The following is an 18,004-nucleotide window of genomic DNA, read 5'->3' on the forward strand; positions in this document are numbered from 1 at the left end:
CATTCTTGCCTGGGAACCTGGCAGAGGAGTCTCAAAAATAGGCCCAATCTGCCCTTGGAAATATAAGCATGCTCTAGATTGTTAGCTGTTTCTGATATATTGAGAAGGCTTCTTTAAAAGTTGTAGAGGTGGGGTGGGGGTGATTATCACTAGATTTCCAGGTCAGTTCTTTCTATCATCCTGCCCCCCTTTTCATCCAGCTAGATAGCTGTGTTCCAGTTTGGTTCAGCACTGGTAACGAAAAAGCCTTCTTCTCCATGTTTCCTTTTGAACTGGACAAAACAGTGACTTTAAGAAAGAAAGTCTGCATACCAGGATGTACCCACTGAATTGCATTGGAGTTCTCCTGTCTAGAGATTTGATCCTTCCTCCAGAAGTGTGGGGAAAGAGAACATTACACTTAGTCATATCCACTTATGTTTTTCTGAATACAGAAATGCTTAGCTTTGGATAATGAGGAAATTGTGAAAACTCAGATTCCTGGTGCATCTGGCATGGCTCTCTTATTTCTTCATTGTTGATTGTGGGGTTGTTCAGACGGGTTTTTGAAAATGCAGCACTTGAGCCAGGTGGTTGTGGCACACACCTTTAACCCCAACATTTGGGAAGCAGAGGCAGGTAGATCTCTTGAGCCTGATTTACAGAGCAAGTTACAGAGAGACCCTCTCTCAAAACCAAAAAAGGGGAGTAGGGTGGACTAGGGACCCCTCTATTGGAATCTCTGGAGAGGAACCCAAGCATCAAAAACTGTAGATGCGCCTGGAGCCGGGCGGTGGTGGCGCACGCCTTTAATCCCAGCACTCGGGAGGCAGAGACAGGCAGATCTCTGTGAGTTGAAGACCAGCCTGGTCTATAAGAGCTAGTTCCAGGACAGCCTCCAAAGCCACAGAGAAACCCTGTCTCGAAAAACAAAAAAACAAAAAATCTGTAGATGCTGCTGGCTGTGTAGTTATGCACACTACTGCTTTCTAGTCTTTAACTGGGTAATGAACTGAGTCATAAATCCAAACCCACAGTCTTGTAAGGCAAGATACATATTGGGCAAGTTGGACTTGTGGACTTGCTTGGCTTTTTAAATACTTGCTACTAGATTTCTTTAGTTGAGCATCACTGTTAGTTTGAAGGTAGAGATAATGGATGGTAATTTGGTTTGTTATGGACCAGTTGACTGTTTTGGTTGTACTTAACCTGATAAAATCTGAGAAATTGAATGTCACCACCTTCAGTGTTGAAGCTTTTTCTATTGGCTATGAATGAACACTTTTTTGCCTCTCAGATTGTCAACATGATAGTACTATTCACAATAGTCATGGAGATTCATAAGTTTTAGGCTAGCTTGGACTTCATAGCAAGGGCCTATTAACAGAATTAAACATCAGAAACAACCTAAACTGTCCATCTTTGGGAAAGGCAAAGAAATATGCAAAATGTAGTTATACCTATACAGTGCAGTTATCATTTAGACTTAAAGGAGACTGGCACATGTAATATAACATGCGTGGATTGTGAACACATACCAAGTGGAAACAGCCAGATATGAGTAGACAAATAATGAGTTTTTCTATTCAGAGAAGATATTTGTGCAATCATTTATTCAAAAATAGAACAGTGGTTTCCAGGACAGAAGCAGACTTTGTGTTGGATGATGGACGAGTTTTGAAGAAGGATAGGAATAATGACTGTAACAGGTAAATGTTCTTTCTTAGCACTACTGAGTCATGTTCTCCCACTGTGGAGCCTAACTTAGCCTAACCCACAGAGATCTGCCTGCCTCTGTCTCCTGAGTACTCTTATCAAAGGTGTGTGTGTGGCATTCCACCCCAAACCATATATATAAAAATTGGTGTCCCGAATTGGTCAGTGACTATTTATCCAGGATTATAGGCTTATGTACTTATCCTTGGAAGGTAAATTTTGCCTGAATTTTCTTCTTGTGAAACAACATTGCTGGTATTGAATTGTTGCTTACTGATGCCTTTGACTGTTCCTCACCTATCATTTGGCTGTGTTTAAATGAGGTAAACTTGCCTTCTCTGTTCCTGGACATTGTAGTGTTTTTTTTTTTAGCCAAGTGCCAACGTTCTGGGGCAGTGTTGTGATGTGCAAGTGATCTGGGATTCTTAAACTACCCACTCTGGTGTAATTAAGAAGTTCTGTTTGGGGCCTGCTGTTCAGTTCTTGTTTTTCTTGGGTACCTAAGGGTTAGGCTAACTTTGTTTTGAAGTAAAGGTATTTGTTGTTTGCTTTTTTGTTTGAGACAGGGCCCAGGCTGGTCTTAGTTTCCCAAGGAGCAGGAAGAAGGATAATTTCCCAAGTATTAGGGTCTGTGGGCATGCATCATTGTCTACAGCATGGCATTCTTGGTCTGAATGTCATTAATTTGTGCAGTGCCAGTAAGTGGTCTCCTTGGGTTGTTGGCATTGGCAATGTACAGCTGTTGATCATAGTCCATGCCGCAAGATGGTCTTGGCCAGATGCATCCTTTCAAGGCTCTTTGGAGGGGTGCATATCATTCATTATATGTACCTTAGCCATGAGCAGAGTTTGGAGGGATATTTGGGTTGCTTAAACTCTGGGTAAATGCTTTATTTGCCCATAGTGCTTTCCTTAGTCAAGCCTTTTTCTCTGTAGTAGTATATACTAAATAGTTAAATAATGACTGCCTACTTGATTTCATTATTTCCAGTAGCAAACAAAGCCCCAGATGGTTATGAATCGAAACTCTTGATTTTGTTTCTAGGTGTTTCCTTGAATACTGCTTAAGTGATCCAGCTGAATTCTTAACCCTGTCCTACCCGGCTGTGCTTTGTTGCTTGTTTTGTTTGTGAGATAGTCTGCCATGGGCTCTCAATTTATGGGTTGCAACCCCTGGGGGAGGGGTTCGAATGACCCTTTTTCACAGGACCACATCAGATATTAACATTATGATTCATAACCATAGGATTACAGTTTAGAAGTAGCAGCAAATATTTTTATAGTTGGGGGGGGTCATCACAACATGAGAAACTGTATTAAAGGGTTGAAGCATTAGGAAGGTTGAGAACCACTAGCTTACGTGGTGAAGCCTTTCTTTGAACTCTTGTCTCAGTCTAAACCAGCAGTTCTCAACTTGGTGAAGGACCAGGAGTTGCATATTAGATTCATAACAATATGCATCACAACTTATAACAATAGCAAAATTACAGTTAGGAAATAGCAATGAGATTATTTTATGGTTGGGGGAGTTACCATAACATGAAGAGAAACTGTATTAAAGGGTTCCAGCATTAGGAAGGTTGACAACCTTTATCTTTGTGGGCGGGATGTTGATAGTTGAAATTCCTTTTCAGTAGGCTATAGCTGAAGCTGGTTGGGTTTAAAATGGCTTTCAGAATGACTGCCATTCAGTTGAATGTCCTTTTGATTCCACCTGCATGTTAACAGATACATCTACCCCTTGTGTCATGACAGTTGATGAATACCATGGCCTCTGTTGATGGAAAGTGATAGCACCTGAATTCCTAGAAAACTTCAGCTTTCCCACACGTGAAGATTCTTTTCCCGTTTATTAGCCTACCTCTCTACACCTGTAACTTCCCAATCCCTTGAGGTTGAGAATGATTTGGAGGTTAATTTCTCCCTTTTGTTGTTGACTTGCTGTTGGGGGCAAGGTAGCTTCTTTGTCCTTCCTAATTAAAGATAGAACATACTGGTGAAATATATGAGGTTTATTTATTGTGTGTACAGTGTTCTGCGTACAGGCCAGAAGAGTGGGCACCAAATCTCACTATAGATGGCTGTGAGCCACCATATAGTTGCTACGAATTGAACTCAAGATCTCTGGAAGAGCAGCCAGTGCTGTTAACACTAAGCCTTCTCTCTAGCCCTGAGATGAGAATTCAGCAATGCTTACAGTTGCAATGTGTATTTGTGGGATACCCATATTCCCCAGAAGGCATTGCATATATATGAAAATGTAATACTATAAACCTTGTAACCTGTTTTGAGAGTGTCAGATTCAGTTAGATGAGATCACACTTGACTCTCACAGAGGAATCAGTAGGTAAAATAGCAAACACAGCATATAACGTAGTAATAGTAATGTAGGCTTGGTTTAATGACTTGTCTTAATGCAAAGTAATTGATGCACTACTTTTTCCTTAGCTTTACAGGTGGTAGTGTCATTGTTGAAGACTAGAAGCATTGGCTAAGACTTCATAGTCAAAATAGGTGGTTAATCTGGGAAGCCGGCTGTAGGTAAATTTGCACATAAATGGGATATTCCAGCAGAGAAAGTTGGGTGGATTGTGTCATTCCATTTGTTGTAGTATATGAAGGAAATGAGAAAAGATTGAGAACCATAGAGCCGCAGCAGTGAAAGCCATAAGGAAAAGCCTATTTTACCTAACCAGGCTCTCATTCCTCTTCTTAGCATCTACTTTATTTCTGATGGCCTGTCTTTGTGAGGCCATGAGGACAAATGTTTGTATCATATCTTTTTTGTTTTGTTTTGTTTTTTGTTTGTTTTTACGAGACAGGGTTTCTCTGTATTGTTTTGGAGGCTGTCGGTCCAGCCCGGCCTCGAGCTCACAGAGATCTGCCTGCCTCTGCCTCCCGAGTGCTGGGATTAAAGGCGTGCACCACCACCGCCCCACTTGTTTGTATCATATCTTAAAAGCTTTGTAGCACAACGAAGTATGTGATAAGTTGTTTGTTGAGTGACTGAGTGAGAAATTGAATTTTCAATATAATAAACTGTTCACACAACATAGATGAGAGGACTGAAGTCATCCTCAGGCCTACTGTTCCTCCTTGACCAGACTTAACCAAGGGTTAATTGCAGCCCATTTTTTTTAACCTTTCAAACAACTCTATAGTAGGGAGGAGGCAATCATAGTCAGAAGCAATCCTATAGATACTTGTTAGTGATTAGGTAGCTGTAAACAGTGGACAGATCTCAGGAGCAGTTTGCACCCTTACTGCAACTAATTGATTGGGGCTTTTGTTGTGTTAATTGCACCATGGTGCTTATTTTCTCTCTTTTGGGGGTACTGGGAATGAAACCTGGTGCTTTGTGGGGTATAAGTACTCTGCCATCTGTTTATACCCCTATACCAAGAACACTCTCTCCCCCAAGACAGGGTTTCTCTGTGTATGCAGCTCTGGCTGTCCTGCAACTTGCTCTGTAGAGCAGGCTGGTCTTGAACTCAGAGATCTGCCTGTGTCTGCCTCCCAAATGTTGGGAATTAAGGTGTGCACCACCACCACCTGCCTCAAGAGTACTTTTCAGTTTTCAAGACAGGGTTTTTCTGTGTAGCTTTGGATCCTGTCCTGGAACAGGGATCCCTCTGTAGACCAGGCTGACCTCGAACTCACAGAGATCCGCCTGCCTCTGCCTCCCAAGTGTGCCACCATTTGCTTGGCTCAAGAATACTTTTTAAAGCCTTAGATTGGTCTTTGTTTTGAATTTAAGTCTTTACTAGATACATCTAACAGTAGCCAGTACAAGACAGTGAGCCAACTCTAGGAGGAAATAATAGAAACATGAAAATTTTTTGTATTGGACAGGGAAGGAGATGTGTGGGTTCTGTGAATTCAGAAAGTCAATGCTCTTAACTTCTGAGCCCACTCCTCAGCTCCCAACATTTTAACCACCACCTAATGGTAGTTAGCTCTCTAGGACAGAACTTAAAAGCCTGGTGGTACAGAATGTGGTGACCCTAGAGGGAAAGGCAATTCACTTTAGTCAGATTTGCTTAGATTCTTCCATGGGTTGGTGCTTTGTGTTAAAACGAATGGAAACTCTTTTCTCCCAGGCTTAGAACATTCATTTGGAGGTGTTTTGGGGTTATACTTCACCCATTTATTATTAAAAGGGTATAAGTTTCTACCGGATTTAATAAGATTTTTCTTCAGCACCCATTGTACGTTTCTTCACCTGAAAGTCTAATGCATTTTGATGCCATTTCTATGGCAACTAGTGAACTCCAGAGGAGCAAATTCTATTTTTGTGTCTAACAGGATAACAGGATTAGTGAAGGCACATCTAAAATTCTGTTGTAAGCTAGTGCTGATTTTTTAAAGAGAATTGAGCTTACATACTGCAAAATTTTAAAAATTATTTCTTAACTGCTTATAGCCTTACTGATTTCGGGGGACTTGCCAAATAGAGCAGGCTAGCCTTGAACTTCCCTGCCTCTGCCTCCTGAGTGCAAGATTTAAAGGCATGTGTTAACAGACCCGGCTGTTTGTATTTTGACCAATACTTTTTTTTTTTTTTTGAGACAGGGTTTCTCTGTGTATCCTTGGCCATCATAGAATTTGCTCTGGAGATCAGGAGCATAGAGTTTTCCCTCCCTCCTGACTGCTGGGATTAAAGGTGTGTACCCCATTCCTCTTCAGTATATCCTTTTTTAAAAAAATAATCTACATGTCCCTCTACTTAGTTGCTAATAGAGTTTGGGGCTGAAGACCTTGATAGGATGTATATCTGTTCATCACACAGAAGGAGGGCATCAAATCCCCGAGGAACTGGAGTTAACACGACAGTTGTGACCACCAGTGCTGAGAACTGAACATGGATTCTCTGGGAAAGCAGCCAATGCTCTTAAAATCTCAGAGCCATTTTCTAACTTTGTTTATTTTAATCCCAAATAGGTAGTGGAATCATTAATGATTTTATTCTCAGGGTATACAAACTTGAATACAGAGTATATAAATCTTAGTGTGGTGGGTGATACATCCCTTCCCCAAACACCTAAGGGTTGGGAAGATAGCTCTGCAGCGCAGCACTTGTCTGACCCTCAGGGCCATCTGTAATATAGCAGGGGAGAAGAGGAGGAGAAAACACAGTTAGCTTTCCAAATGCTGGGATACAGAATTGTGCCACTCAAAAGGATATCTATTAAGGTTTATTTATTTATTGTGTTCTGGCTGCATATATTCCTGCAGGCCAGAAGATGACACCAGATCTCATTAGAGATGGTTGTGAGCCACCATGTGGTTTCTGGGAATTGAACTCAGGACCTCTGGAAAAGTGGTCAGTGCTCTTAACCTCTGAGCCATCTCTCCAGCCCCAGGAAACTTGACCCAAGCCCCTTTGTTGCTGTGGCACCCTGTGAAGTAGCCCTCTGTCTGGACCCAGTAACAAGTCCAGTATCCCGGTAATAAACCACATCTGTCTTAGCTTTTGTCAGATTTAGCTACATGGAACAGTTTAGAATCAGGAAAAATGCTTCTTATTTCCAGATTTGGGGCATGCACCTAATTTTGGAGTTTATTCTTTTGATACAGGATCTCATGTAGTGCAGGCTGCTCTTACCTTCCTGCTTCAACAGGTGTGCACCACCAGCTAAAAAAACCTACTCTTCTACTAGACTAATTTGAAGATAACACTGCCTGGTTGGTTTCTGGCCAACCTAGACCAGTTGACTGAACCTAGAATGCAAATAACAGGCCTGAGGGTTATGGGATAAGGGAGAGCTAACAGAGAAAGCTGAGGTAGAACATTGGATGCATTTCTAATAATTATTTGAGTTGTTTTTTTTTTTTTTGAGACAAGGTTTTTCTGTGTAGCTTTGGAACCTATCTTGACAGTAGACCAGGCTGGCCTGGAACTCACAGAGATCTGCCTGCCTCTGCCTTCCCAAGTACTGGGATTAAAGGCAAGTGCCACCAACCCCTGGCTTAAGTTGTTTTCTTTACAGTGTTGCGGACCTGGGATTTCCTGGGACTGGGAGTGCGTGCCTGTTTTTGGTTTTTGATGGGTTTCTCACCAGTCACCCATGGCTGTCTGTGGAGGGCCCATGAGTCTGCTCTTGTGACCTTTCTGTTCTGTAAGCATGTTTCCTAGCAATTCACTGTAGTCCAAAGGTCTGCCTTCTTCCACCTGCTAAAGAAGGCACCTTAACTTCCCTGTATTACTCTGAGGTGTCTTGAATGTCCCTTCACTATGGCAGAACACTGGCTTATGTATACCAGCTGCTTGACTGTTATGGAAAGAACAGGGAATGCTGTATAAGGCCATACATTTCTGTACCCTTGGAGAAGCCTCCAATGGTGTGAAGAGCCTAGCACAGTATATTTGTTTGTTATACTTAAGAAACTTCTTTATAGGTTAATTGGCCATATCCCTTTTACTTAGTGTTCTAGGATTTTCTTTCAATTTTTGCTGTGTGTGGTAGCCTTTCACATACCTCATTTTAATATTTTTAGAATGGTGTCTGCATGTACTGCTTGGCTCTTGGAGAACAAACTTGGTTTTCCCTCTACTTTAATTAAGCAGACAACAGCCTAAGACCATATGACCCTACCTGCCACCCCTAACCTGTTGTGCTATGTCCCTCTGGTCTTGATGTTTGAGAATCGAATGGGTTCCAAGTTCCTAAATTATTTTTGAGTCTTACTCAGTCTTTTCCCTCCCCTTTTGGAAGGTGTGTGCACGCTATCGATTGAAACTTTTGTACATGATAAAGTGTGTTCTACACTGATGTAGGTCCTTAACACCTCCTTCCCCTTTGTAGAGAGTAGCCTCTTGCTAAATTTGTTCCTGTTCCCTTCCCCTCAACAAAGACCTCAAAGGGTTTGTGTGATACATACCTCTAAGAAGATGACTAGTAGAGAGATTGGCATACCTGTGGGGGCACGGTTTTCTCTTAAGTCTCCTCAGTCACCCTCACTCATCAGAATAGGGAAATCAAACACAGGCTCAGCCTTAGACCAGCAGCCAAGACTGCTTTTATTGTGGTCATTTTATACTGGCTTTCTGTCCTGACATCTAAAACTTTTAAGTTTTCTTTTTTGAGAGAGTCTCCCATATAGCCAAGCCTGGCTTCAAATCTAGGAACTCCATGCCTCATAGGATTACATGTATGCACCACAAAAAGACTCATCATCAGTTAAAATCATGCTGTATTTACTTGCTTTTCTCTGTTCTCCTTATGAGGGCTCACTATATCCCAGGCTGGCTTTTAATTCCTGGCTTTAGAGAGCTTCCCCTTACTTACCTCAGTCTCTTAGAGTAGTTAAAACTACTCCCATGTGTCACCATGCCTCTTTTAATTCATACCGTCCAAAGGAAGCTTCAGATGTGATGTTTTATTCTTTCCCTATTCAGGGCTGGGGAGATGGCTCAGTGGATAAAGTTTTTGGCTGTTCAAACAGGAGGAATAGAATTGGAATTCCAGAACCTTTGAAAAGTGTGGAGGTGTGGCTACCATCTATCTGTTCCTGGTCCTAAGGAAGAAGAAGTAGATCAACAACAGAATAAAGCAGGTTAGACTAGGTGCTACCAAGCTTTGGATTTAATAGAATCTGTCATAATAAAGTAGAGTTTAATAAAGGAAGATATCCAATACCAATTTCAGGCCTCCAGGCACATATCATATGCACATGTATACCTGTATGCATGCTAAAATGAAATACAATGTGGTGACCCATGATTGTAATCTAGATACTTAGAAGTCAGAGCAGGAGGATCGCAAACAGGATGTATTTAGCAGTGTAAATGCATGTTTAATACATATACCCACAGCATCATGATTTATAATAACCACACAAACTAAAAAGGGGGGACTGGGGAGATGGGCCAGTGGCTAAGATGACTGCGGTTCCATGGAATCCAATCCTTGTCCTGACCTCTTCTGGAAACAGGCACACAGGTGGCACACAAGTCAAACACTCACATTAAAAAAAAAAAAGAAGTGTCTAGAAACTGATGGCCATGTAAGTAAAGTGTGGTCTATGTGTGCAGTCAATCTTAAAACTGGGAAGGGATTTCTAACATGCTGTAATGTGGATCCTGTTAAATTATGTAATCCATGAAGTTCCACTCGAGGGAGGCCCCCTAGAGACAGAAGGTCTAAAATTGGGGGAGCAGGGAGTTAGTGTTTAATGGATACAGGATTGAAAAAGTTAAAGAGATTTGGTTATATAGTAACATGAATATGCATAAAGCTTTTAGTATTTGTTTGAAAAGTAGAGATGGGTTAGCATAATGGCTGTGTCTGTAATTCCCGTGCACTGGGGAGGGAGGTGTCAAGGATCATGATTTAGAGACAAGACTGAGGTACTTACTGTTTGTCAATAACCCCTCTGCAAAGGTAAGGAGGGCTGGCTGGTTGCTCACACCTTTAATCTTAGTGCTGAAGATCTCTTGAGTTTGAGGCCAGCCAGGACTACAAAGTGAGACCTTGATAAATAAAATCAACAGTTAAAAAAAAGAAAAAGCAAGTATGAGATTTGGGCCTTGTCCCTTTAATACTACAGCTGCAGAGTCTATTATTTATCTTTATTTATTGGATTTCTAAGACAGGTTTTCTCTGTGAGCTCTGGCTGTCCTGGAACTCGCTCTGTAGATCAGGCTACCTTGAACTCAACAGATTGGCCTGCTACTGCCTCCCAAGTGCTGGGATGAAAAGCATGTGTCATCACCACCCACTATTAAGGAGTTTTGTAACAGGAAAATCAGCATTGATTTTATTCCATACCAAGATCCTCCTGTGTTTCTCCAAAATGTCTTCTCCCATTTTACACTTACTATGTAGTTTTCTTTTAAGTTAGCATTCTGAATTAACAGACATACACTGCTAGCATTCAACGTGTGCAGTGCTGGGATTTATGCATCTGAAGGCTTTATGCATCTAAGCAACTACCACTAGACCCTCACTTTCTTTCTGTATATATTATGCTGAAATCTCTTGGCTTTTATCTTTTAGTAAATTCTTGGCTGGTATCTCATTTGTCCTAAAGAGATTTCAGGCTGTGAGTGCCCCAGTGCCTGCCCAATCCCTGCCTTGCATCTCGGCATAGGACTGTGTTGGCTCCACCAAGACCTTATAGTAGAAAGGGCAGGTTATTGTGACATTAGTGCCTCCACCCCTGGTGAGACATGCAGAAAGCTGGAAAGCAGGGGAGGCTTTCTCTGTACATGTTGTCATACCAACATGGGCTTCATTCTAACAAAGTAGGGTACTTTTGGTGGGCCCCTAATCAACCCTGGGTATGTAAGATCTCTTTAACCAGCATATCCCCCTGTGTGTTTACTGTTCTGCTGGGTTATAGGTATAGGCACATGCTACAGTATCCAGATTATAAGATACTACCAACTGAGCTGTTTCCAGCCTAACTCTTTGTTCTTAATTAGACCCAGACAGCAAAGGAGTCTGCAGAGGAGTACCTTTGACTTCTGAGTCTAAGATGCTAACCTGGATGCTCCTGAGGTTCCTCTGGATACCTAGATACACCAGGGAGGGGTTGATTATCATTGACCTTTCTTAGACACAAGAGATGAGTTACTTTGCTTTTTTTCCTGTGCTGCTTATATCCTCCCTCTTAGTAGTGTTGGGGTTGGGGTACTTGGTTTCTGTGGGTTACTTTGTGGAAGAAAGGTAAAATTAATGTCACATAGCATGGTCATGCCTTTTTCTATACCTTCTGGGTTTGTATTGGATATGAACATCACGTTTTGATTTTTTTTTAAAAGAACTTGTTTTATAGACTGCCCTCTGCCTTCCAAGTGCTGGAACTAAAAGTTTCTGCCATCACTGCCTGTTGTGAACATCACATTTTAGACACTGTCATCTAATGCTGGCTGAGATCTTCTGACCTTGGGTTATTCTTTATTTACTTCCTGCTTTGTAAGCTAAGACTGCCAGTCTTTGTAACTCTAACATTAATTTTGTGTCACTGTGTTACATTTACTTGCTTCCTCATTCCCATCCAACCATAGTTGGAGTTTATGATGACATGTAAGGCCAGGAGAGAGGAGAGGTTACCTTTCTTGGTGCCTAGAAATAAGGACTGGAGAGATTGGCTTAGTGGATCACTTCCTGTTCTTCCAAAGGATTGGTTCACAGAACACACATTGTGGCTCCAAACATTTATAACTCCAGATCCCCAGGACCTGATGCCCTCCTTGGGCCCCTGAAAACACTAGGAACACATGGTACACATACCTGGATGCAGACATCTTCAAGACAAAGAACCCACAGTAGTAGTGTTGATCAGCAGACAGACTTTATTGAGTCTAGTGGGTGACAGTACAGCTTTTTAAAAAAAATTGTACACAAGCTGTTTGTCTATCTAGCTTGATGCCAACTTTACTGGGGGCAGGGCAGTTCAGCTCTTTCATACTCCCAGTGTAAGTGTCCTGCCTATTACTTTCTCTAAAGGAAAGGCACTAGAATTCTAGTTGGTGTGGTTGTAGCTAGCCCCCGCCTGGCTTTCTGGGCTTCCTGGCTGTAAAATGTTTGCTGTTCCCTCTAGTGGGGGAGACAGAATTTGAGTGTATCTCATATTCCCTAACAAAAAGGCTGGCTTATTATCTCCCTCCACCTTCACTCATCTGGTTCAAGAGAAGATTCAGGATCCAAAGTACTGTAGAGTTTGAGGTAATGGGCCCCAACTTGGCAGGTCCAAGAAAGGAGGGGGAGGGTATGTACAAACTGAGCAAAAAAAGGATTAAGGCTTCCAAGAGCTGGGCACACAGCCACTGGCCTGGCTCCAGGCAGTGCAGTTTGGCTCATACAAGCGCTGTTCTCACCAGCTGCAAGAGCTAGTCAGATGGAAAAGTAATCTCACATGTACTTCCCCACTGACACAGATTGCACAACTAAACAGTGCTGTCATCATGAATGTGAAGTAGCACTGCTCTAGGACTAGTATGTGTTCCTAGGACAGGGTAAAATATGCTACAACTTGACTAGTGATGAGAATTTTTTAAAAAAATTATGATTACATCATTCTCCCTCTAGTTCCTCCCGTATACACCCAACCACTTGCTGTCTTTGAAATTCATGACCTTAAAATTTGTTAACATGAATATATATATATATTAAATAGAAAAAAAACCCCAGTATATGTAAAGTGACTTCTATGTTTTCAAGACTGCATTTGGTATTAGATAACCAATTGGTGTGCTTTTCCCTGAGGAACACTATGTCTCCCACTCTCAGCGTTCCTTAGTTGCCTATAGTTATTTATACATAGGGTTGAGGCTTTGGGACCCCCTTCTCTCATCTACTTTAGCATGTTTATTGTTGTCCTTCTTTAGCTTGTGTTAGGCTGTTGTGTTGGAGACATGGGTATAGCTTCTGACGTTACTAGGAAGCAGTCTCACAGCAAGCTCCCTTGGTCTTCTAGTTCTTAAAACCTTTCTGTCATCTCTTCCACAGTGTTCTATGAGCTTTAAGATGCAGGAGTGTTTTTAGGTGTATTCATTGAGACTGGTCTCCATAAGTCTGCATTTTAATTGGTTGTGGTTTTCTGTAATGGTTTCTGTTGCAAAGAGAAGTATCCTTTATGAGAAGTGAGGACTGTATTCATCTGTGGACAGATGTTTAAAATGTAGTTAGAATGTTTAGAATGTGGTTTATTTAAGTGGGGGTTGTATTGGATATGAACAAATATGACTTCACTAGCCCTTGGTAGTTGGCTGTGTTTCTAGTACCAAGCATAATTTCTCTCCGACTATCACAAGGTGTGTGTGCTGTGCCTGCTGAGCCATACCTTGCATCAAGCCTTCTGGTACTGTGAAAAGTTAGTTCTCAAATTCAGGTCAGTTCCAGTTCAGGGACATCTGGGCCCTGTGTCTGAAGAGCATGTCTTCAGCGAGAGGGACATCTCCGGAGCAACCTAAGGCAATAGCATGCAGGTTTGGGAGTCTCTTAAACTACCTCAAAGAACAACTCAAAAGAGGACTTCTCATGCCTGGTGTTGGAGCTTTTGTTAGGTGGTCTTTGGCTCTAGGAGGGATTGTTGTCAGCTAACTTAAAGTATATGTGCATTTTTTGGGGGGAGGGGGCAGCCCTGGCTGTCATGGGACTGGCTTTGTAGACCAGGCTGACCTCAAACTCTTTGAGATCTGCCTGCCTCTGCCTCCCAAGGGCTGGGATCAAAGGGGTGCACCACCACTGCCGCCGCCCAGTTATGTGTGTGTATTTTTACACAAACATAGTATGTATATTGGGTTTTTAGTGAATAAGTTAATAGGATGATCTGTTAAAACTTTTTCTTTTCTTTTTTCTTGAGACAGGGTTTCTCTGTATTGTTTTGGAGGCTGTCCTGGAACTCTCTCTGTAGACCAGGCTAGCATGGAACTCACAGAGATCCACCTGCCTCTGCCTCCTAAGTGCTGGGATTAAAAGACATGGGCCACCAATTCCCAGCATGACTTTCATTCTTACTGTTATTTTACCTCCTCCTTCTATATTTTTCTCCTCCATCCTAAGTACTCCCCGCACACTCCCAGATCAGATCAATTATACCTTGCTATTCACTTCTCTATTGTGGTCCCTTTCTTACTTTCCTGGTTTTTACAGTTAACTCCATCTGAAGATTTGGGGATAAGGGCCTCCAATGAGAGAGAAGATGAAACATTTGTCTTTCTGGATCTGGGTTACCTCACTGGGTGATCTTTTGTAGTTCTACCCATTTATCTGCAAGGTCCTTGTTTCATTTTTCTTTATTTTTGTCAGCATCAGTGCCCCCACCTCTGTTTTTGTTCGTCCCAAATGCTTTATGCAAGTACCTTGTATTCACAGAAAGGATATGTGTGAATTCAAACGCATTTTTCCTATGGGCCTGGGGCTAACCATATTGGCAAGCAGGAAATAAGTTTAAGCTATATCCTTTTCAGGCAGGGAATTGTGCTTCAGATAATGTATATAATGATGTCCAAGTCTCCTTGCAAAAAAAAAAAAAAAAAAAGGTCAGTTAGTTACCACAAGGTGTTTCAGTTCTGATTTATTTATTGGGGTTGAAAATATCTGGAAATAGCACTACTGGATATCTGGCTCCAGCCCCAGCTCATAAGCCATGTGATATTTGGATACCTCGGTAGTGAGGGCAGGCCTTCTGAGGTATGAAGCACTGTCAGCTCCTGTCTTGTTGGGGCTACTCTGAATCAGAGTACACCAAGTACACTACTCCATGTGATCTCCAGTTGAATTCTGTGTTGTGTTGGGTGTCATGGTGAAGATGGTGATGCCACGGTCTTACTTGTGAGAATTAAGCTAACATCGGTCTAGTCTGTAATACAGTAGTGCATCATCAGTCCAATAAGTGTCTGTGTCTCTCTTGCTCCACTCATTCCCTCCGTCCTGCCCCTCCTAGCCCCTCCTCCCCTCTCTTTTGAGATAGGATCTCTCTGTATATCCTTGGCTATTCTGAAACTCACTCTGTAGACAAGGTTGGCCTCTTCCCTCTGAGAGCTAGGATTAAAGGCACACACCACTGCTGCTGAGCTACCAGCTGTGCTTAAATGGGGAGATACAAAGAATGTCCTCTGAGATCAAGAACACTGGCCACTCTTCAGGTGTCTTGAATCCAATGCCTAGCAACCACATGGTGGCTCACAGCCATCTATAATGGGATCTGCTGCCCTCTTCTGGCATTCAAGAATACATGCAGGCATAACACTATATATATATATATATATATATATATATATATATATATCTTGAAAAAGAATAATCAGAAATAGGTGAACTTTAGGAATTATACACACACACACAAATTTTGAGGTTCCCAATTTTTCACAGCATCCTTAAAAATCTCAAGGTTAGGCAGTTCTATGGAGATGGCTCAGAGTTTAAGTACTTGCTACCCAAGCATGAAGACAAAGGTGCCGATACCCAGAAACCCACATAAGTGCCGGGTGGGCATAGTGGCCACAGGGACAAGCTGGCTTATCAGTGAGCTCTAGGCTTAATTGAGAGACCTGGTCCGATTGAATTAAGGTAAAAGAGCCACCAATGATTCTTAACAGTGGTGTTACTCTTTGAAAAAAATTAGTTATTTCCTAATGACAGCCTGTCATTCTTAAGCACTATACAGTAAATACAAGCTCTTATATTAAACCAGCGTGGACACTGCCTGCTTCCTCCTTTTATATGGATTTTTTCTATGATTCTTTTGTTATAGTAATAACAGAATGTTGGAAATTAAGCCCCATTGAACGGAATAACCTAGAGCCTAACACGATCAATTGCTTTGTGTTAATAGTGCTTGCAGTGCCCGTCTCTCTCACTAGGGTACCTTGGCATTTGCACCTCACTGTCCACCCTTGTGTCTTCTTTCCCCTATACCTCTAAACTCAAAACAGGTTCAGAACCAAGGTATCCGCTTAGCTCACAGAGCATGTAGGGTTGAAAACAATAGGTGGAATTCTCACTATCCTTTGACCTTTTTCTTACTCTTATCTTAGTGAATGGGGACTTCTGCCCCTTGGTCACAGGTCAGAATGAACTTTTTAATCCCCCTCTTACTACCCCCCCCCCCCCATGGAAAAGTTGCCTTAACTTTTACCTTCTGATTGCTCCTCTTAGATGTTGCTGTCTCTCTTGTCTAGATCACTTCCTGTGTTGTCACTGTACTGATCAGACTCGTCTCTCCTTATCTCACATAGTATAGTATCTTCTCTCCCAGTCCATGGCCAGAGCAGCAGCCCAGACTTTTTTTCATGGTATTGACTGAAGTGTTACTCGATCAACTCAAACGGCATGCCATGTCAATTGTCAGATATCCCAAGGTTAACATGGAGCTCCAGTGAGACACACTGCATTTCATTTTTCCACAGTTGTATACAGGAATGGCATTAACAATGTTGTGGTGGGTGAGGATGAGAGCCCTGGACTGTTAACCTGTCTGTCTGCTCTATGACCTCCCTTCCCTTGCTCACTTGGCACATGCTCAGTACACAGCACCAGAAGGAGAGGGAGGGTATATGTATATATATTCATGTTCCATTCATTCATTCTTATTTGTTTATTTGAGACAGTTGGGTGTTTCAGGTTGGCTTTGAACTCATGATCTTGTCTCAGCCTCTCCAGTTTTGGGATTATAGGCATATCCTAAACTTTCTAGGAGAAACCTGATTGTGGCAACAAAACTGGAGGTCTGTTTTTTGCTTCATTGGTGCACACACAGCATGTCAGTCTTATCTCCATTCTAAAGCATTTTAAAGGAGAGAAACCACTGTAGTCCATGACGCTAGATTAATGTTGTGTTTTACCATGCTTACCCTCCAATGAAGTTGCAGAGAATTACCACATCTTGGTCCTGAACCCATAGCCCACTTCTCTCCTCACTTTGGGGGGTGCTTTCCACAGACTTATGTGAGACAGATACACCCTTTCACCATCTCTAATGCTGTATTAGAGAGATACCAGCACATGGTTTTATATCCATGAAGCCCTCCCTCATCCCACTTCCTAAAAATATTCTTTTTGAACTGGGATCAGGGGGAGAGGTTGCTAGTTCTTGACCTGTGGTTTATTTATTTATAAGGGTTAGTTTATTTCATTGGGATGGAAAAGTATTGACCTTTTTTGAGGTTTCTTTCCTCCGTAAACATACATTTTTTGGAGTTACCCAGAAAAATGCTCTTAATGACTGTGAAACTGTCCAAAGCCAGGTGAACAGACCTTATGATGCTGTTTCCTTTGTAGCCCTGGTCTAAACAGAAGAAGTATTCTTTGTGCTTCATAAGCTTATGTCTTATCTTGTCATATAACTAGCATTCTTAGTCTTCAAGTGAGGAAAGACTCATGCAGGCTTTGCTATACCTTCTCCCTTGTGAACTCTGTAGTTCTCAGTGGCTTTGCTTGTTCCTAATCAGCTCTTACTCAATGCTCTGCCACTGGTTATTGATAGGTTATACCTATCCTCTGCGCTAAATGGTTAGTCTTTTTGTGGTACTGGGATTGTGTACGCTAGGAAGCCACTGATCTGTTTCACCCAGTCCCCTTTTATGTTTTGTTTTGAGACAGAATCTGACAAGTCTTAGACCTGGCAAGTCACCTTTGTCAGCCTCCAGAGTGACCAGGGTTACAGGCCCTTATCACAAAGCCCAGCTAAATGGCTAGTCTTAGAAGAGACATGTACTAGGACCTCTTTAGTTTGGTCATGGAGTAGCTCTCCCAGCCATTGTGACCAGTTGCTGCCAATGGAGCACAATCTTTGGAATCTGCAGCCAGGATTCTTGTCATTTTTAGTTTGGCTCATGTACTGTCTGGTTTCTTACGGG

General features: G+C 42.0%; 1 protein-coding gene across 1 annotated transcript in view; it reads left to right on the forward strand.

Annotated features, from left to right (window-relative positions):
- The window catches only part of Brd4 (bromodomain containing 4), a 75,132-nt gene that overhangs the window by 24,105 nt on the left and 33,023 nt on the right, over positions 1-18,004 (forward strand).

This window comes from Mesocricetus auratus, unplaced genomic scaffold (genome assembly GCF_017639785.1).
Source record: "Mesocricetus auratus isolate SY011 unplaced genomic scaffold, BCM_Maur_2.0 Super-Scaffold_100676, whole genome shotgun sequence".
Taxonomy (NCBI): Eukaryota; Metazoa; Chordata; class Mammalia; order Rodentia; family Cricetidae; genus Mesocricetus; species Mesocricetus auratus.